Consider the following 22,483-nt stretch of genomic DNA (forward strand, 5'->3'; position numbering starts at 1 on the left):
CAGGAAGGTGGTAATCAACAGTGGAGTGCCTGTTTAAAAGCAAATGAACAGGCTTGATGTGTATTAATTTTTGTTGTTAACGTTTAACCGACAGACCTTGAGGAACATTATGAGAAATACCTTTTGGAAAACTGCTGCGGAATGTAATGAATGGTAAACCCATAGGCTCTAGTTCAGAAGCGTTATAGACTTGAAGGGAGAATTTAATTAGCATTTTACGCTGCCATTTTTTTTCCGCATGGACTTTATTGTTAATATTCAAAGTAAGATGAGAAAACCTGCCTCATTCCTTTTCTTCGTAGAAATTCTCCATTGACATGGCATTCAGTTTAATAGCACCCGGCTGCGTACGCTCTTTCACTGTTAATGATTTTAATGTAAGAATGCAAGCAGAGTCAGTTCTGCCAGTTTGTAGGGAGCACACAGTTGGTACTTTATGAACAGTCTCTTTCTCTCTTTTTCTGGCAGGTTTCAGTACTGCATTTAGTAAGAGCAAAGTGCTATTGGATGCCCGGGAAGGAGTGTTTGAGGAGGCCAAACCAACAGCCTAGCATGCTGGAGCTCAGTGCAGAAAAAGATCGGATTCTCACACAACTAATAACTTGAATAGGCTGCTTCTGGCTGCACAAGCTAGTTTCCTTCCTGAGAAAACAGAGCTATTTAATTATTATTTGTCTTCTAATAAAACTAAGCTAAAGTCATTTGTCTTAGAGTTCGTCTGCTTTACAGGAAGGAATCATCTTGTAACTATGAAGTTGCTGGTTTATATCGGTTGCAAGCATCAACCAGCACTATTATCTTTTCTTACTGCAGTGTTTTGTGTTGCAACACAATTACAAATATGAAAGGATACCCTTGTGTTGGGTCTCAAATAATAACGTACCTAAGGGAAGACGGAAGCTCCTCTCACTGCAAGCTGTCAGGTTTCTTCAGATTTAGGTTTTTAAAGAGTTTCTAGTCTTTGCGGCTGCAAAATATGTCTTAATGTGAACTGAGTGTAAACTTATTTAGTGCTCTGTCCTTGTCTGAAGGCAAGGAAGAGGTAGCTCCAGTGCCATTTTCACTGTTCGTCTTTGTGGTACGTAAAGCTTTGTCCTTTTCAAACCTGCGCTGTGAAAGGCAAACAGTAAACTAGATTTGTGGCTTCCAAATGGAAGGCTGTAGATGGTTGGTCATGGTCCGTGAGGCCACACAGTAGCCTGCAGAGCTGGCTTACTTCTTTTGCATCATCAATTAAGTGAGAGCATGCGTCTTAAATTCCTGGGATTTACAGTAATTCATGACCCAAAATGTTTAGGGAGCACAGAGGTAGACACTGGAGTGATTCACTGGGAACGGCTCTCTGAACCAAGAAGTTGGTGCAGTGTGTTAGGCTGGCTAGGTTGGCCCCGCAATAGCTTGAAAGCCACCAAAGGAATGCACTAGCAGGGGGGAAGAGGCAGGAGACAAGAGCCAGGACCTTGGGAGGGGAAAACTAGAATGAACTGAAGAAAGAAGGTGATCATCGAAAGTTTGTTGATTGAATGAGAGAGAGAAAATTGCATTCTTAAGCAATGATCGCAGGATGATGCAGGTTAGAAAGGACCGCAGGCAGCATCTAGCCCGACCTCGAGCTGAAGCATGGAGAGCTCTGAGGCCAGGTGAGGCTGCTTGGGGCTTTATCCAGTCGGGTCTTGAAAACCTCCAAGGACAGAAACTGCACAGCCTCTCTGTGCAGCCTGTTCCACTGCTTCGCTGTCCTTGCAGTGAAAAAGATGCTTTTCATAAAAAAGATGAAATACCTGATTCTGTCCTCCTTATACTGAGGAGTTACAGCAGTGGGGAGGAGGAGGGGAAGATGTTGCCTTCCTCCCGCTGGCCCTGCTGGAAGCCTTGTGGGGCACGGTGGTGGCCATGGGGGTGTCTCCTCTCGGTGTGGGTTTAGGAGAGGCCATGGAAGCCAGCCCAGCTGGTATTTGGTACTGCAGTTACTTAAAATACAAGTTGAGCCCCTCTCGCTCAATGGATAAACATATTTCTGTGTTTGTGTACATTTAGTTAGGTTCCTTAAAATAGGACCTTATTAGCAGGAACCTGTGATGGCAGATCCCAGGTCCGGAGGGGAAGCAAATGCTTTTCAAATGCTGCTTGTAGGCAGCATATTTTACAGACTTTGAAGCCACATAATAACTCTCTCTATACTTGACAAATATTGAGTGTACTTACAGCTGTATTGGGATTTCGCTGAAGTAAATGCGACTTTTCCCTTTTGCACTTATTCTAATGAAATATTCTATAGGTGCAGCTGTGGTAAAAGCACCTTAAAGCTATTTGTGCTGTTAATGGAGCTCACTAGATAAGATAATTATCCTTAAAAACTTTTGCTTAGTCTGTATCAAGCACGTGTTGGAATGTACTGGTTAATTACAGTTCGCGGTGTCTCAAAGCAACAATGGATGGTGGAAGTGTGTTAAGGTTTTAGAAAGATGGCAGTGGGTGGATCGTGAGCAGTAATATAGAAATTCTGTGTATCCCCAAAACTCAACACCATAAAAAGTGATATTTTTGGCATAGAATCATCTATTGATGTGGCGATAGCAAACTCTTTGTTGCTAAGAGTCTGAAGGTTTGTATGTGATCAGATATGGGAACAAATCATAATATGAAGTGAAAGTTGTGAACTTTAGTCTTTTAAAGATGCGCTTTCAAAACGTGACTATTGACCTTAGTATGGGAAGACACTTCAGTGTCTGTCTTGTTTATGGGATGTTCTTCCTTCTCACATAGCATAGCTGGAACAGGTATCTGGGTCAAATCCTGACATTAATGAAATCACTGGCAATACTCTGATCAGTTTTGATACAGCAGGGATTTCACTGAAGAAAATGTCTATTTGTTTGAGGAGCTTTTGTTTTCAATGGCCAAGATGCAAAAGATAGGAACTTGCAAGAGATGCAATGAAATTAGAAGTCTTTCCAGCTTTTTATTTCAAAGTGATAGCTAGTTTCTTGTTTCAAACTACTGAATCAATTATAAGAGCTGAAAAAAAATTCTTTATTTTTCAATAATATTTTGTGGTTATGCTGAGAGAAAACCAGTGCTTTCCCACAATCTGCTGTTAGCTAAAGAGAACAGAATATTTTGAGGACAATAAAGCTCACTTGGGTTTGTACTGGGAGCCCTAATATTTACATATATAATCTATCTTGCTCTCTGTGTTTCAGCAACTATTTGAATTTCTTATCAAAGTAATAAAGAAAGAAACTGAAAGAGAGAAAGACGCCAGCTGATAGTACTACTGTGATAACATGTAATTACGGACGGGCTAACATACTTTGGGGAGTGGAATTTGATATTAAGCCAGGGAGCCTGGATATCTGGAGAGATGGGGGAAGTAGATCCCTGACCGATAAAAGCAGTCGGAGGACTGCAAGGAGGAGTTGTGGCAGCTCACACCAGCTGCAGATTTCTCCCAGGATTGCTCTTCCTTAAACCATGGTTAGTTCGCCGTGACCTCCCGTGGAAATCTCTCTACACCACTGTTCTCCCAGTGTCTCGTTCGGATGACTCCGTTTCTCTGATGTCTGCTTGGTGCCGAGAGGCCGCTCCAGCTGAAGCCATCGGCGCTCAGCACGGCTGTATGGAAAAATGCAGGCAAACGAGTAGCTGCTCCAAGTAGAACGTGCTTCTGAAAATGCAATATACTCTTTTTTTCCCTGATTTTTATTGACATGTCAGCAAAATGGCTGTGGCACTGTGTAATTAGCTCAAAAAGCACTTTGGGACATTCTGATTCAAAACATTTATGTTCCGACTTCTACTTTGGAGTGCATTTTTAAAGCATATCCCAGTTGCAACAGTAAGGATCAACCCAGAAGGCCTGGCCTCTGCTCTTCGAACCAGCAGGTATTGTTTTTTCTATTTTACGAAACTGTGGAGTGTATTTTGCTTTCAAATAAAGACATCAAAATGGAGAGTGACCAACTGTCAGTTTAGGTGTTTGAGTCAATTTTATGTTTTAAACTTAACCTGTTGCATCTCCTTTCCCTCTCATCTCCATGCAGTGTTACGCCTAGCAACGCTAATCCTGTTATGAAGATAGATAGCTCATAGAGATAACCTTTGGTCTAGGCTTTTTCTTGCACGTCAGGTCACATAAAACAGATGTCTCCATCAGAGAGTTTAGTCCTTCAAGACCCTGTGCAGTCAGGAATGATAAGAGATTTTGGTTCTGGTGCCCTCTTCATTCTTTCTTGAAAGCAAACTCTGGGTTTCCCTGGCCTTTGAATTGCAGAGGAAAAAGTAGGGACGATTTTTATATAGTGTCTGCTATGAACTGCTGTTTACTAGAGAATAACTAAATTTAAGGTAAACTTGAATCTTTGTGATAAAATTTTATTTTCCAGTGTGTTGCTGGTTTGCTGTGAATACTGGCTCCATTATCAATATTTAGAAATATTCTTTTTCTTCGTATTTTTTCTTGTTTTGAAAATCAATCAACCAAGCTCTCTTTGTCTTTTAAGAGCAGTGGAATACCAGATTGCCAGAATTTGCCTGTAATGATGCCTCCTTCCTCTTGTGGATGTGAAAAAATGGCAGTATCTAAACAGAAAGAAAATGTGAAAATTGGTGTGGGAAAATGAAAAAGTGTTGCACATGCAGTACAGGGAGCACTTAAAGGAATTTTATTATGTGGAACACGATGTATTATGCTACACGTGCTTGTTACCATTTTCTATAGTCAGGTGAAAAACTGTTTTTTTTTTTTTAGTTCATCTCGGAGCAAATGACATTTTACAGAACTAGATAACGATTAATCTAACTTATTCAGATTCTGTCTAGAAATCAATGTAAATTAGTGCTGATTGCACGAGGTGCTGTGCAAACAGAGGAGCAGAGCTGCGTGAGCTGAGCGGAGGGACCTGTGCGTGGCAGAGCGGGGTCGCTGCTGGATGTGGCGCAGGGCCAAGGGGTGGACGAAATGGGCAGTGCCTGGGGCAAGGGAGTTTGAGTCAGAGGGGAGAAGAGGCTTCCTTCTCCTTCCAGACCCCGGTTGAACTGTTCCAGCTTTGGCCCTGGGCTCGGCTCCGTCAGGACTTTTCTTCCTCCAGAGGTGGTGGGGCGGAGGAGAGGGTGCCGGTGCGCCCAGCCCTGCTGCCTGTGCCTTCCCGGGTCTCCCTCCGTCATTTGAGTCTCTGGTTGTAGCTTTTCCTTCGTGCAGCAGCCCAGGCTTTCTCCTTTTGCGCTTACCCCATTCTCACGGTATTAATGGTTGTAGAGCACACGTTGTGCTCAGATTCAGGGTGTCCAGTAACGCAGGATGAATAAGAATGACTTTGTAATGGCCCAGCAAAGCGATGTGTCACAATACCTGTTTAAAGTGCTGTTAATTTTCCTCTTGCGTGGTGCAGGCTATGACTAATGAACCTGCCGCTTTGTCTGTTGCCATTATTGGCAGTGGGAAGAGGAGGAAGGTGGCTGTTGTGACTGCGGGAACGCTGAGGTGGCTTTGCAAGAATTTGGATTCCAGGTTTTTCCATGAGGAAATGAACACAAAGAAGGAACTGGGTTTAATATGTGCAAGTCTGTAAAAATTAAGTTTCTACTATAAAAGCATATTCTCCATTGAAGAAGTACATAGACACGGGTTGTGCGATTAGATAAAGAGAGATGAAGGGCTTTTATTTCTTACTGTCATCAAGAGACTTAGCTGCCCCATTGGCAGGAAGAAATTACAACACAGTTCACTGACAGACATTTGAACCCCGGAGTTCACAACACAGATTTCCAGTATGGAAAAGAGCTACTCTGAAAATGAAAGGAGCTGCCCCCAGCGCAGTGCAGTAGCTGTGGTGTGGGTCAGGTGTGGGCACGCCGCCGCTGCTTCGATCTTCTTGAGGTGAGGGGAACGTTTTTCCTGGCTTATGGTAGTAGGAGAGCTTTCCTGTCTATGGCCATGTTTTGAAGCACAAAGTTATAATGTACTATTTTTATTGGAACTAAGATTAGTATAATAAAATACTTAATGGTTTAAGTTTTAATGACACCTGGATAAGCATTTTTGAGCTATGTGTGCTAATTTTAGAGGCACGCTTCCTATGAAGAGTTTGAAATTGAGAGTGGGGATTGTGTAACCTATCTGGAAAACACTTTTAAGCAGGGTATAACCAGAAAATTAGATAGACAAGCTTAAGAATATAATACAACAATGATTTATAAATCACACTTCACTTTCAGGCTTTTTTATGGAAAGTCATATGATAAATTGGAGAACCGGTTCCTAATATCCATGTCGCGATCGGAGTGCGATCTGGTTGGAGCACTGTTGCAGGTCTGCTCTGCTACAAGCCTGTTAGATTTTGCTGGTTTACCTTCCCTGTGGCCCTGCATGAACACGGGGGTATACTATTGAGATCAGTTTACATGATCAGGCCTCCAGATGGAAAAAAACATGGTTGTTCTTATGTGCGTGGGTGAACGCACACATTGAAGCTTACAAGCATGGTAATATAATTATCAGGAATATAAGTACATCCTTTTCTGTTTCATTATCGTCACTGTATTTACAATGATATACAGTGCTTTTTGCTCTTTGGTAACAGCATACTAAAATTTTGTATCGCAGTGTTCTCCACCTTCAGTATATTCTCTGTGTGTGGGAGTGTGTGTGTAAAGGAGATTAGGTAACTATTTAATACAATAGTAAAAGCAATACTTTGAAAGCTTCACAGTGAGCATGATGAGAGTCAATAGATGGTAGTGAAAACAATACCATGATTGTTACAATATTAAATCAAGAGTACATGAGCAATCTCTTGATTGCAGGACGCTCATAACCCTCTCGCTTGCAACTGAAGATGCTTTGTGCAGTGCTGATGGGTATGACGGAAGCAAAAGATGAAGAAAAGAACAAATGATAAAGGGTCTAATTTCTGCCCTGTTTACATAAAAACTCCATCAGCCTAAGGCACAAGGTTTATTTATACTGGAGCAGTGTGTGGCCCGTAGGTTTTCAACAAGAAAGGAAAAAGCAACTTTTGTCATTCCTTCACAAGTTCAGATGAAAGGACCAGGAGCCTCCTGGTCTTTTCAATGCCAGCACCAACTTGACCCTGCTGTGCAGAGCTCGCTCTCTGCTCAACTGTCACCCCGGTCTGACTTGATGGAGGAAAAAGTGGATTTGAGAGCACTTACCATGAGAGCTCATCGCGCCACGGTGGCACTGTTACAAGTTCTTTCAATGAGTGTGTGTATGTCCACAGCTGGAGCTTGGGTGAAAACACGTGCTAGGGCTGATTGCGTAGCATTACATTGCACTTCAGGAAAAAGGCAAAAAAAGGCTTTTAAGGTATTTTGCTTGCCAGAATAATATCTTACCAGTCATAATATATATCTCTAGAAGTGCTATGTCATTGCTGTAGAGTCTGTGTTTTTTATGCACTTAGAACTGGGGAGGTATTTGGATGTTTGTTTTCTATGTTTATTATCTCTGTTTATCCGTATCTGTTACAGTGCTGCAAACACATTCATCCCCTTCGGATTTTGTGCTTGCAGTCTTCCAGCAGGAGCTTCTCGCCTATTCCAACCCAGCCGAAAGGGTTTTTTTTTACACCAGAAATTTCTAGTGCAATCCTAGGGATGCAGTGCAAATTGAAGATACTTATTTCTCTGCAGCTAAATTGAGGCTCACCTCTTTTCACTATCCCTGTTAGACATATTTCATATTGTTGTTGATGTCACTGCATAGACTTAAACGTAGCCTTCAGTTACACGGAATAATTTTTAATACTTGTGAGTTTTGGAGCTTTCAGTGGTTGGCCAGCTTAGTGCAGTAGCTCTGAAAGCTGACGATGAATGCTTTGCATTTAAACTGAAATGTATACTCTGTAAGGATGAAAATAAGAAAAATCCTGTTTTATACAGCAATGTATTTGTATTTATACGTAATATGCACCACAACTTGCAGGTTGTGGCTTCCACTCCATTATTAGGCTTCTTTCCTACCTTAGAATTCATAAATAACCATGGTAAAATGGGAACAGACGGGGGCAGGCTGCATGTTGTGTGTCAGTCGTGGTTTCTGTCTTGCAAGTTTCTATTTTCAAGATGACTATGTTTATGCTTCCAAAACTGGATGCTTCAGAGTCTGTAGTGGGAATATGTCATGTTTTATATAAAAGTTGGGGAGAACAGGTTTCCACGTGCAACATTTTATCATTGGACTAATAAAGATACTGTATTTCAAAACAAAAAAAACTGGTAAGGTGAGGAAATTTCTAGTCAAGCAAGCAGTCAAAAGCTCATCGTCAACTGTTGCATTGGGGATACCACAAAATACAGCAGTTGATGGGCAGTGGAGCAGGGGTGCTAGTGCTTGGGGCACTGAGCCATGTTGGCCGGTTTCTGACTTGTTCTTCATTGGATTTACATGATACTTTGTGTCAGACTGAGGACTAATTAGGCTCAGAACAGGTATTTGCTTTTTGCTGTGTCTCTGGCATATAAATGTGGGGTGGTTTTTGTTTGGGTTTTTTTTGTTGTTGGGTGTTTTTTTTTTTTTTTGGCACAGCAAAGACAGCGGGGGATCTCTACCACAGAAACTGTTTGTGTTCCTGCTTTCCCTGAGGTTACTTGTGATTTCCCACCAATTTTGGTGGAAGTAAGAACAGGCTGCTTATATCCCTTGAAAAATGTTGAGAGCAGGGGTAGCTCCAGGTACTGCAGTGAAGGTGCGCGGGCACCAACGTCCCTGTGCGGCTGGAGCACTGGTGGGGCTGCAGGAGCAGGTAGAAACCTCTCTTCCCCCACGGGATGAGTTTCCTTAGGTCTGTCTGGTTTCATTGCACTGGCGAAAAAGGGCTGAGTAAAGGCAGATTTCCTGCTGGCAGGGCACGTTGTGAATCTCCGTACATGGCAAATTGTTCGGACGTTTTTCTCTGTGTTTTTACATACTGCGCTTATTTAAAGTTTCTCTGAGGTCGTGTTTTCCTTATAGAGGAAGATGGCAAATTCCTGGTGTCTCCTCTTAATTATCCAAATTTCTCTATCAGTGTTTCAGCTTGTAATGTGGAAGTTCCCACCTTGCTTGCTGTGCACTGTACAAATAAAAATTGAAATTGAATTTTTCATTATATTTTATGATGATGCATCCTGTTCATTGTTTGGAGAGGTTTGGGGGAAAGGTCTGTTTTATTTCTTCTTTTGTCAGTGGAGACTGCTTGGCTGTAGGTAGTGCAAAACGCTTGTCGGTCCTTAAAAATGCTGTTTTCCCCGTTAATTACTGCTACCTTTATTCTGAGTGTTTTGCAACGAGGCATGAAATGGAGTCTAATCCTGGGTCATCCCTCTCCACTGTGATGGTGTGTGATGGTGTGTGCTGTTGTGTACTAAATTGAAGGGATACTGGGACGTGTTGGCTCAGTGAGGTATATTGTTTCTTGCTCAGCCTGGATCCAGCAATGTATTGTTTAGATTTTGCGTCCGGGAGTGAGTATATACATGCAGATGGATAAAATTTGTAAAACCTAAGCTTTGCATGATAGCTATCTAAACTCAGGAAGTTAACAGAGAACATAAGGTCAAGGACGTAATCAAAATATTGGCATGACGATGAAGAGTTGCTTCATACCGCATATGGTGTGTGTTCATGCATAAATGAGAATGGAAAGGGATGCTTCTGCATATCCTTGTTACAGACCGGTTCATGATGAGTCTCGTTGGGTTTAGTCAGCGAGGAGACCGAGTTCCTAATTGCCAAAGTTGAGAGAGAAGAAAGAGGTGGATGTTGACAACGTTGCTTTCTCTCTCTGACGGAACGGTACTTTCTTCAAGTAATCTTTGCCAAGTTACTTGTGGTTTTTAATCCTCATCTCAAGCGTACTTAGAATACAAAAGATTGTACAAATTTTCATTTTTCATCTGCCAAACCTAATTACAACTACTGCAAAGTGCTTACAGATAGTTACTTATTTTGTAAACTGCCATGAAAAAGAGAGGGGAGGGAGGTAACAAATTATGTTAGCTCCTTTCTGGCCCTTCTGCCTTTCTTAGCTAGGTCTGTTGCTGTGTGTGTTTGAGCAATTTAAAAAAAAAAAAAAAAAAAAGCAATCAGGTTTTTTTTTCTCCAGACTCATGCCTCTCTTGGGAAAATACCTCTCATATAAAGAGGAAACGGAGGATGACAAGGGATGGAGGTGCAGCAGCTCAGTATCCAGAATTGTTTTTCTGTGGCTAGAAAAGTGAAAAGAGAGTCCCAGCCGAGAAGGGTAACTTGCGACTGTTCGGGAGGGGGATTTAGGAGGCTCCTGTGAAAGGAAGACTTGCCGCCTTCACGGCAGGAAATGGCCGGAGCTCGCGGTGGGCCCTGGGCAGGGGAAGGTCAGCGCGCAGGCCGGCCTCGGGGAGGCCCAGAGGAGGTGGCTGGGCGGCGTGGATGGACGGGCAGGGAGCAAGTGGGAAGTACGCAATGGAGACTTCAGCCTGGTTCAGGAATGACAGGGCTCGCTTCAGGCGCTGAGTAGGGATATCAGAGGGCAAAGTAAGCCTTCGTGTCTCGTTGGTTGCCCCTTGTTTTGGTTTTGCTTCAAGACAAATACAGACTATAGGTGGGTAACCATTGATGTGCATGTGAGTCATGTAAAATTATGCCATTCAGGTATTGCCAGTAGATGCTTCGAATGGGTAATTTGTAGCAGAGGGCTGGTTAGCTAAAACAGGCTGAGGATGAGAGTGCTATTTACTATTTTGCTAGAGACACTCTGATGCCTTGACTCCCTGTTCACACGTAACTCATTCTGAACCAGCCTTTGCGTTTCGGGTTGTACCTCTCGCGCTTTGAAGAGATCTCCACATCTGAAAACGTGTGCTTCTCCTTTCTCCTTGAGAGAATCATGCGGGAAAACCTTTGTTTCCCTTCAAGTCCTGATTCTTTATGCATGGGGCAACTTATTTACTCTACGTCCTTTGATATGAAACTGATAATGGTGCATACTGTGAAAAGTGGTGTAACATCTTCCTTTTGCTCAGGGAGCTCCCTGCTGTTTCTGTGGTGCTTCAGATGCATCCTGGTACATAGGTTGTCCTGCTTCTCTTGCTGCGTTCACGGTTTGGTGTTCCCCGAGACTGCAGTCTTTTCTTTCATCTCAGAAGCAGAGTCTGTGCGGAAACTCCTTCCATCTGAGACTTTCTTCTTGTGTTAGTTGCTTTTACAACTAGGCGAGATGTTTTTCTTTGGCATGACAACTCTTGTGACAAATGGTTAGTTAACAGGATCATCTTCTTTTGATGTTCAAGTTGCTGTGCCTAGAGAAATGGCTCAAGTGAGAATGTAGCTTACCCTCCAAGTCCAAGTGTCTTTATCTACAGTTGTTTGTCTTTCAACCTGTGGTTCAGGGCCTTGGGTTGGTCAGAACCAGCTACTGGGTTTTGTAGAGACACAGTTTTTTTGTGAGCTTTATTGACACTGGTGTTCTGCCTGCTTCTGCTTTTTATGATCTCCTTAGCCCCGTGGGGCTCTACAGATTGTTTCATGCTTCAGTTCGAGGTGCATCCGTGATGTGCAACACTTGAGTAATGCATTCAGTCTCCAGCAAAAGCAACATTTATTATCAGTGGGCAGAGCCACTGGACTGACAGTGCCCGTGGGCTTAAGCGCTTCCTTCAATAAGCATCCTGCTTATTGGGGAGCTCCTGTAAGTCATAAACTGCGTGTTGCCCCTTCAAAGAAATACGTGCTTGAAACACCTGGGAGATATGGCAACCACACAGTTATTCAAGCCCAGACTCTGTAGGATTTGCTCTGTAGGCAAGCAGAAATATTTCTCTTTTATTTGGGTAAGAGGCCTGTTTAGCCTAATTAGGAAGTGCTTTGGCAATGATGAAGCAATATGAGCACAGAGGAACGCAAAAAGCCCATCTTCGCTGTACACAGATAAAGGAAAATAAGCAAATAAAATACGAGATCCCAGAGTAGAAAGGATTATAAATTGGCAAGAGATACAGTTCTTACTGCTAGGTTGATATCCCTAATTGATATAAACATGAAGCCCTGTGCAGTCTGTGGTAGCTAAAAGATACGCATCTAAATAATATTTAAATAGATTCTTGCATTTTTAAGACCCACTAGAGTGTAATTGTATTCAACTTAATTAAATGAACTGAAACCCCCTGATAACTGCGCATTACTGCTCCTAAATAAAACACTCTCCAAAGAGACTTCAAGATGCTTAGTTGAGGCAATAAAAAAAACTGAGCCCAGCGCCATGGAGTTTTGCATGAGCAGCTTTATTTTTAGTGCATCTGTATGCTACCTGCAGTGGCTGAGAGTGTGTGTTAGCAGGGCCGCACCTCTGCTAGAGTCAAAAGCTGAGGCTTCGCTGAAGTGCTTCAGGGCAGAGTCAGTCTTTCTGGTTTTACATTATTCGTATTAATGCAGAGTGTGTATTTAAGCTGGCTTATTAATGCCGCCAAAGAGCGGGAACCCCTCTGTGCCTGTGCCAGCGGTGGGCACCCGGTCCCTGCAGAAGCGAGGGTGTGCGGGGGGAGCACGGGCAGGCGGGACGGGCGGCCTCGGTGAGGGGGGGCCTGGGCGCAGCTTGCTTACAGGAGCTACAGGAAACCATTCCTTCTGCTGCTAAGATTACATGGGGAAACATGGATTGCTGCCATGCTCAATTACGGTTGTTTCCTTTCCTGGTAAAAGACAGCCCGTCAGGAAGCGGTAGGAGTGAAGGTGAGGTTAGTCCCTGGGTATGCAGAAGTGTTGGGTGTACGCTCCAGGCTGCAAGCTGCTGAATTTCTAGCAGGAAAAAAATAGATGAATAGGAGAAAGCAGTTTAGACGTCAATGTTCTGGTTTTCCGCAGCTGACAGCTAGGCTGCCCTCTGCGCTCACAGCTGTAAATCAAGGGCTGCATCTCTGGGGTGCACAGTACCCTCTACCGCTGGGCACAGCAACCAGGATAACTAATTTCCATACCTGTTCCCAAAACAAGAGGAGAGACCCCATTGTGCCTTGGTGTGCAGAACAGTATTTTTTTTTATGCTTTATAAAACTGGATTTTGGGGTGAAGGCAGATACTCCAAGATTCCCTTTCCCCCTTTCCAAAACCTTCACATGGATAGCAGGAGAGTGGCAGTCTCTTGGAAGTAAGCCTCTTAAATGGTACATGGAGGAATAAGTAATTGTGCTTACTGTCACACCCAACTTTGTAATAGCATAGTAGCATTTCTAAATGTCGGGATGCTCATTGCTGAGCTGGGTGCTGCATGAATAAAGGCGCAGTGCTGCCCCATAGCTCTTGCCATGCAAGTGCAGATGAGGCGATAGGCTCATCCAGCCAGAAGAAACCTGGGGCGACTGCATCCCCGCCGGGCTTTCCTGGGCACTGGCTTCCCTGCAGAGCAGGAGAGGGCAGTAATTGTAGCTGGGGGGGAAGGCCTTGGTGCACGATTCAGCTGCTGAGGTGGTGAGAAATTAGGGAAGGCATGGAGGGCTCTCCTCCTTTATCGGTGCATCCCTGAAGCCAGTACTGCCGGGTTTCCGTGGGCTGGGGCAAGCTGCGGTCCTTAGGGAGGGCCAGGCAGGAGCCCTGTTCAGGATCTCAGGCCTGGCTCTTGAAAAGGGTGTGTGTGGGGGAAACCCCAAACTCAGAGAAGTAGAAATAGAGGGGCGAGGGGAGCACAGTGGTACACTGAAGAAGCAAGGGAAAGGGGCAGGGAGAACAGAGAAGGAAGGATAAGAAATTCCTTTGAGTCAGCTTTCCTTTTTCTGGGCAAGGTATGTCCTGCTTGTGCCAAACTGTCCTGGTGAAAAGCATAGCCAGGTTTAAGATAAAGATGGTTATTCTTACTACCGTGACACTTGGAAAAAAATACATGAGAGGAACAAAGGTCGGAGTAGGTATTTGTCACTAACATTTTTTTTATACAGCACCTAGCACAAGGCAGAATGAAATACCATTTCTTCCACAAAGAAATTACAGATTATAAGAGCTTCTTAGTGTCAGAAAAAAAAAGAAAATTAAACACTTCATAGGCCAAAACAAATTTAGTGCATTTTATTTGGAGAAACTATTTAGGGACCACCAAATTGGATAAAAAATTATTTTACTAAACAGGCAACTGTTTTGCCTTGGGTAGTGTGGTGACAATTACGTATATGCCCCTTATGCATATACCTGTTAGGAACCTGTGTATGCTGCATCTCGGGCAAGAATTAACTTGTGCAGTAAATACGTAGGGTATGGGGTGCTATAAAGGTTTTACTGCCATGTGTTGATGCAATAGAGATTGACAAATCCAAAGTTTAGTAAATGCTTTCCTTACTCTTTTATGATGTTGATAAAGTACTCCACTTAAAGGATAAAAGGATTAGGTTAGAATAAAATCCCATATAGGAGCAGAATATTAGTGTACCAGTATTAACATTTTGGATGTCATTCATGTATGGAGGTTGACTTGCAGATGATTAGAGTTGCAAAACCAGTAGAAAAATAATTGCCTATTCCTAAAATAAAATCACCCTTTGAATACTTCTCAGCATACTCTTATATGTTCATAGTGAAACCCTTATTTTACAGTAGTTTCTGACCAGAATTTCATACAGCGGAATCATTGTTAAATAGGATTTCAGTGCCTTTGGGTTCATTGACTTAGATTAGTGCATTTTATTGTTTTATTGTGTTTCACCAATACATCCATCTATGAGGGAGTGCCCCTTAGTGATTACTGCTATAAAGTAGAAATGAGTTTTGACTATGCTTTTTGTAGTAAAACTTGGACATAAACATGACCAAAGTTTGCGTTCTCTGAATCTACCATACAACTTTAGCACCTTGGGAAGTGCCATAAACCACACTTGCTGAGCTTACGCAGTTGTCCTGAGATACTGTTGTCTTCTCAGTTTGTTTTGTCTTTAAATATTCAAATTGGTTTTTTTCTTTACATATTTTCTGTTTGGGTTTTTTTTTAGGCTAGTGTTTTAATGAGTTGCTCACACCTCAGTTGTAGACCCAAACAATCACAGAAGATTGGTTTTTGTCATATTGTGTTACTACTATATATAAAGAAGATATGAATTTTAATGAGACCTCCACCACTATTGCAGTTGATATGGCCATCTCGCTGAGATAAAGATTTATTTCATCATCTACTTAAGATGTTTGGCTTTCGCATATCTATTTCATTAGACTCTAACTTAACTCAAACAGGAACCCACCCCATAACGTACGCTAAACTTCACGATTATGAAACAAGAAATTCGTCTCCATCTCCTTAATGGTGCTTTAATCACATAGATGTTCATTTCTTAATTCTTCCCATTCTTCTGTTTACCATTTGTTTCTGCTCCAAGTGTCAGGATAGAAGCCCACTGCAGCTGGTGTGCAGGAAGAGACGCGTTTCCACTCAATTTGAGAAAATGTCTCAGAAAACACAGTGTGCAAAAGGAGGAGGGTGTGAGAGCAAGGGAAACAAAACTAATGAGAGGTGATGTCAGCTGCAGCTATTATCATGGCTTAAGGAGTTGTTAACTTGTTCTGCTTTACAAGCTGGCAATGATAACCTGTGCCTGACTGCTGACCAGCCTGGTGGGTAGTGGTGGCCTGGCAGGTGTCAGAGCAGACAAGAGTTTTGAGTTACATTTTGATGAGCTTAGTGCAGATCACCTCGGGGAAAGGAGGATAGAAGACAATATACTGTTATTAGGGAAGCTGGACATTAAGGGTGCTTTGAACTAACTTTTCATGAATAAAATTTGCATGTAATCTTGTCTGTCAAGATAATGAGCAAGTGAAAGAGCTGGTTCTACTTGTGATAAATACCCGCTTTTTAAGTATGTTGGAATGTACATTTGCATAGATACAACTTTTTTGTCATCATGCATATATATGTATACACAGACACATATTTTTATTTTTTACATAGAGGACTTCCTTGGTTCCATGCCAGAGGGAGGGATCCCAGTAGTGTGCTTTCAAATCGATTTTAATTTACAAAGGGAAAAAAGTAAATCATGTTCAGAATGCTTTTCCAGAGATGCTTTGTTACACCTTCTTGACAAAGATGTCAGGGCTTTACAGTGAAAAGTGAGGGGGGGGGGGGGGAAAGGATGGTGCTAATGGTGAAGGAAACACTTTATTTGCAGAATTTTGAAAAGGGGAAGAGTTTGTTTTGATGTAAACGTAGGGCAAGGTTTCATATATATTAGAAAAAAGTTACATAGCTGTGTGGTTTAGTATAAAGTTTCTGGGTCTAGAGTGACTGCTCTGAACTCAGTGAGCTGTATCAGTTATTTCAGATAGCTGCTGCAAAAGCTTTTATGTCAAACTGTACCATTGTGCATTCTGCTTATTGTACAGAATCTAGAACTGTTTTAACCATGCTGCAGAGAGCTTGACACAGTTTTATTAGATCTATTTTTGTAACTCTGTAAAGTCGCATAGCTTAATGACTCGACCCTCGGATGCTGTAAAAATTAATGGAAAGTCTTCCATTGAATTGGTCTGATCTGTATGTTCTCTTTGTTCTCGCAGTGTCCAGCTATAGAGAGGTCAAGGGAACCATGACAACCCTTCAGCATCCTCTAAAATAGCTGTTCTCAATCTAAAAATGTCATGACTTCTACGCTATTTTATGCCTTCCCCTGAATATCAAGGCAAGTGCTGGGCTGCCTGGCCTCGTGCTTCTGCCTCATTCACATTTGTGACCCCGCTGACTGTCAAGACAGACTTTGAACCTGTCACTTCGTGGATAGTGGAATTGTTACTTCTGCTGAATGGAAGATTGTCCTTTCCGAGCCCTAGGAAAAGAAGGGAATGTTTCTCTAGCAGCTTGTTGGGTTTATTTTTAATGGCAACCATTTTGAAGCTGAGCCAGAAGGCAAAACATCAGCCTTATTCCTGGCAGAAATACATTGCCAGGGACAGGTAAGAGGGTCAGAAATGTGTAACAGATACAATTACCGTGAAGCTCTGCAGGTTTTCTTATGGATGGCTGTCCTCACTGTGTGAGTCTGTGTTATTGTAGCAAATAGAGATGCAAGCCCTAGCCAGAGAGGTAAATGCAGATTTAACTCTTCTGTTTTGAAAAGATGTGGATCGGATTTAAATCTGCCTGCTTAGAAAGAACTGTGGAGGAATGTGAAACACAGTCTCTCTCAGACTGATCACCTGAATTCATGTATTGGTATATTTTGCAGTGGTGGAAGGTAGGCTGCCAGTCCGAGGTTGCCTAGGGAAGGATGCACAATTTTCTCAAGCTTCTATGAGTCCACGTTAGGAAAAATATCTAAAAAGGACTGGTATCTTATTCAAAGTAGTCCCATGAAAATCTAAGCATCCCTTGCTTTCTAGGTAAGCTAGTGCTGCTTAACTTTAAATATCTCGTAGGATGTGTGCTGTGCAGATGAAGTCCTGTTGAAAACGTGTTTATTAGGCACAAGCACGTTTTCCTTCAGCAGATGTTTTCATTTCACCACTTTTTTGGTCCCTCCTGCCTCTTACCCCTCTCCTCTCCCCAAACAAGCCTGTTTGCTCTGGCCCACATTCTGCCTTTCATTTATGCACTTCTTACAGCTATCCAAACCAAAGGTATTACTGAAATGCAGAGTTGTGTTCCACAAATTTTTGGTAGGCATCCCTGTTAAGATCCAACTGCCAGAAATAAGCTGCTGATATTTACAGTGACTCCCCACACAGTAGTCTTGTGTTTCAGGCACGGAAGTGGATTTTTTTTCTCATCTTGGGCTGTGAAGGTCAAAAACATGCCTTTGCCAGGGCATGATTGCAAAGTGCTGTGAAAGAGCATCTTCCCTTCATCTGTGCCCATTCCACATACATTTATACTTTTAATAGGAAAAAGTCAGATTTTTTTTTTTTTTTTTTCCCCCCTCCCAGTTTCTGACCTGTGCCTAACCTCCCAGTTTATGCACGTGCTGTGGCCGTAGCTGGAGTGGTTTTTAAGTTAGGAACTTGTATAGCTGCATTGTGTGCTGTAATCTGTGTTGCCATGTGCAGATGGAGACCCATCTGTCTTGCTGACCGAAGGGGCTTGTAGTGTGCACATCTTTTTTTACACTTTGGAGATTCATGCAGTTAAATGAATTTCACCCAGTGGCTTGGAGAGTGAGCACATGTATCTGATAATCATGTCCTCTTCCCTGACATTCCTAACATCTGCTGGAACAGGAGGAGGATATGCTGGAGTATGCAGTTTTGTAATACATTTTTCAGAATCTGAGACAGAAAAGTACGCACTCAAACACTTGTATTTTTGGTAGCTTTTTCTAAAACTCTTATTCTGCATGGAAATTTATGCAGAAAGTATGTATGCTGTGCCAGTGCCTAGTGTTTAGGTCCATATGCAGGTTCATGATATGTATACGTTACTTAGCAGAGTCCATTATTCCTGCTTAGCTAATAGTGTTTTTATTTTATTACTGTTATTAAAATATGAATGTATTTTTACTTAATTTTATTGCCAGCATTGCTCTCTGACAAAACATTTTTCTCTTTTACACTTTCATATGTCAAATACAAAGGATTCTGCCAGCGCGTTAAACTAACTGATGTGTAGTGACCGATAAATCCTAACTTTATAATAAGTGTCAAATTGTTCCAACTTTTCTTTGTAGTCACTCCATTAACAGGAATCCTGATGGATTCCTTTGGTATTCACATGCATATCAGAACTAATTCTCTGGGAATTCCAGGGCAATTCATCATTTAATCTGTGTTTTATGATGCCAAAAAATGTTGCATGCATACATTACAAGATGGAAATTTAGGAACATATTTGACAACTGAAAATAGAAATCTGAGATAACTTCTGTTTTCATTAGAATATTTTAGTAAATCTTCATTTTAGGTTTAACCCTTTAAAACTAGTGGGTGGTTTACTTTCCTGGCTATCAGACTATTTTATGGAAAGGTCTCAGGCAGTAGTGAAGTCTTAAGAGAAACATGTCGTAACTTTTTACGAATAAATTAAAAGCATTCCAGGAATGGTATTTCTGCTCAATATTTGTGTTGCTGACGAATTTGTTCCACCACAGAAGATCTGTGGGATTATATAGCTGGAACATTGCAGTTTGTATGGCAATAAACACAACTGGTGCAAAGGAGTCTTCATGGTAGGGCTTTGCTTAACTGTTAAATTTGTAACAAAATGAGAAAGAGTTTATTACGAGGTCTTGGTTTTAAAAATATTACGGACCTAAAGCAGTTAAGAGCACATCAGTGGCTGCTGAATTACAGACATACCAGTAAGAATAAATTTGAAAGCTGTGTCTTTTTTTCCTTACTCACGTAAGCTGTTTCAAATATGGGACCCGTCTACATCAAAATGGGACATAGTGGCACATAACTGAAGGCTTATTATAAATCGCATTGTCTTATTATTTTTGGTATCAAATAGCTGTATGCTTTTTCCTACTTGTGAAACTAAAATGGCAGTCCACATTTGTTTAGACCCTGTTGTATTAGTATTGGAATCAAGCCCACAATGTAGGGCTATTAATAAGGAAGAAGAGGAATGAACAAACTGATGGGTTTAGACTTTTATCTCTATCTTAAAAGTCTTCTAGGTTTTGGCTTGCATATAAAAGTAAAAATGTAAAAGGAACTTATGAAAATTAACATTGGCTCTTGTTCTTTATGCATCAGAGTGAAATATTTTTAAAATATTATTATGAATGCTTTTATTGTTCTATTTTATTAATAATGCTAGGGATTTGTTTTAAACATTTCAGACAATTCCTTTGACTCTCTGTGCTTTGTAAGGGAATGAATGACTTCTCAAGCTGGAGCTAAAGTTTTGCATATGGATATTTTTAAAATACTCAATTAACTTGAAAACAAAATAGAAATACAAAGCACACCGGTGGTGATTTTGTGTGAGACAGTTCAGAACTGTTTGGAGAAGCTGGGGGTCAATTTAATGAATAGACAGGCAAAACGCCATAGTGCAAAATTCATCTTCTGATTCGTTGTACTTGTGGTTTGATGATATCTAAAGTAGGTCCTCTCGGCCATTATCAGTGCAGCAGAAAAATGAAGCATCTTCTCTTTTTTTTTTTTTTTTTTTTTTAGTTTTGCCATGTTTTTAATAGTACTTGAAGAATAAAGGAGGATAATGGAGATAACTTAACATAGAATTGTACATCTGATTTATATTACCTCAAATTTTGTCCTTACATATAGTTATGACATTATTTCCTTATATGTAACGTGGGTGTGAAATACTGGCTGTCTTTGGCTTGGGTTGATTTGTGTATCTGTTTCTTTTTCAACAAAAGCAATGCTTTCTGAATACCCGCACGCATAAACTCATAAAAGAAGCTCTTTGCCACAGAGACAAATGATTCAGTCGTCATCTTCCACGACAGCTTCCTGGCGAGCTGCGATGTAAATGCAAATGTTTGCATTGTTGTTTTCATTTTTTGAAGCTTGAGACTTCAAACCCCAAAGCTGTCCACATCTGGTCAGGAGGTTGCTTGCCACTTGTGGAGCGTTTAACTTGTAAAGCTATCTGCCCTTATCTGCCCTCAGTCTGGTAACCCAGCAAAAGCAGGGTTGCAATGAGTACGTGTTTGACTTACAAATTCTCATCTCTAAGATCTTGTGGTATTTCTGTTCCTTCATCTTTTTTCAGATGTTAAGCTTGCTTTCACACAGGACATGAGCTGTATTTGGAGCATAGCCCCTAATTTGAGTCCCAAGCATTGACAACAATCCCTTCTGTCAGTCAGTCAGTCAGTCAGGCTGGTGCCTGCAGCTCAGCTTCTCTGGACGTTGTGGCACTGGCGGGCTGGGTCGCTGGTGAATAGGCCTTTCTTTGCAGCCGCGTGCTCGCTGGCGGTGGGGCCACCCACGTTCTGTGGGCTTTAATTGGGGTGCTGCAATCGAGCTAATTTTGGTCTGGGGACAGTCACAAGCCTTTAGCCTTGTAGAGACCACCTTTAAAAAAGCACAGTGAACTGCACGCCAACATAAGTCAAAAATGAGCACTTGTTCAGCTCGGTTTGATCCATTGTGCAGCACCGCTGCTGTCCCGCAAGCGGCTCGTGACCACGAACCTGAGGAGCACGGGTGTGGGAAGGTGCGTGGAGTGCTGGAGCGTGCTGCAAATCCTCTCCTCGGCTCCACCTGGCTCTCAGCTAGGCTGAAGTTCATGTGATATGTTCGGATTTGGAGTATATCATTCAGTTTCAGCCATAACTTTACCTTCATAAGTTATACCTATTTTCAAGCAGGTTTACTACATAAAATTTAACGGTTTCCAGAATTGAGAGGACTGATAAAGTAAATAGGCAGATTTCATATTGTTCTAATAAAATGATGGGTTCCCATCTTGCCCTTGTATCATTACTGTTTTCAGCTCATACACTCTTAACTGGTGAAGCTTATCAAGGAATAAACGGATGCTGTCTGGGAAAGATAGTCCAAAGTGGGAATTTTTGGTAACACTTAGAGAGGGATGTTTGTTATGATGGAGTGTCTGGGATTCAGATGTCACGCCATCACTTTGGAAGCCATACAGGTTTTCCTATTGCCTGCAACAGCAAGCAAATGAAGGTTAAGTGTTGGGGTTGCTTTTTCTGTTTGGTGTTCATTTTCCTCCCCAGCACTGCAGCTCTAGTTATCCCTACTGAGTGTGCAAACCTTGTGAAAGCAGCTTGTTGTGCGTGTGGGATCAGCAAGCATGCCCTCAGCCACTGGAAGAGTGTCCAGTCGCACAGGCAGATGTGTGGAGCCTGTGGCACAGGCAGAGAGTCCGAGTTTCTTCCCCAGCTTGTTGGGAAGTGACGGACGGCAAGGAGGTGGCTGGAAGAAGATGTATGCTTGCTGCCCACTGGGTGGGTAACGCTGCTGCTCTGGTAGAAAGGCAGGGTAGCGCTGTCGCGCTCTCAAAGTCGCCGTTGTTTTGTCCTCCTAAACTACACACTTGCTTAGTGGTGTGGGAAGTTGTTTGTCTGAAGTTCGCAGAAGTGTATTTACACTAAAGAACCCGATCTTTTAACGTTTGAAACGTCTCCCCTTTGAGATCTTTGGCTGGTTGAGAGAGAGGAAATACAACAAAAAAATACATAGGCACGTACAGAGGAGGGTGTCTGTATAGATACATATTTAGTGTAGTTATTTTGCTTCTGCTGCTCCGACAAGTGACATGCAAGTTGTTTTCCACCTCTACTGTACGCAGTAGTTTTAAGAAACTGCAAGTTGTTCTGAATTTTGGGAATGTGACCTCTACAAAACTTCCTGGGGAATTTGAGATACCTGTTACACCTGTGGAATTGCACTTTAAAAAAGTAGAGAAAGTGTTTCACGGAGTCTGAGATTTAGTAGGCTTTCACTTTCATTTAAACTGGAATGTTTTTTCCAGTTCTCTGGAAGTGATACTTACTAAAATGGATCCACCTCTTCACCATAGTTAAGAACCCTGAGAGCAGGACCACATACTTATTTCCAAATGGCAACAGCTTCAGTAAGGTGTGGTTTCTGATAAAA

The 22,483-nt window shown here is 42.0% G+C and overlaps 1 protein-coding gene across 7 annotated transcripts in view; it reads left to right on the forward strand.

Moving 5' to 3' along the window:
• The window catches only part of SASH1 (SAM and SH3 domain containing 1), a 567,590-nt gene that overhangs the window by 442,358 nt on the left and 102,749 nt on the right, over positions 1-22,483 (forward strand). The window lies entirely within an intron of this gene.

This window comes from Nipponia nippon, unplaced genomic scaffold, assembly GCF_047370975.1.
Source record: "Nipponia nippon isolate SJK-2023a ecotype South Korea unplaced genomic scaffold, ASM4737097v1 scaffold_4, whole genome shotgun sequence".
Taxonomy (NCBI): Eukaryota; Metazoa; Chordata; class Aves; order Pelecaniformes; family Threskiornithidae; genus Nipponia; species Nipponia nippon.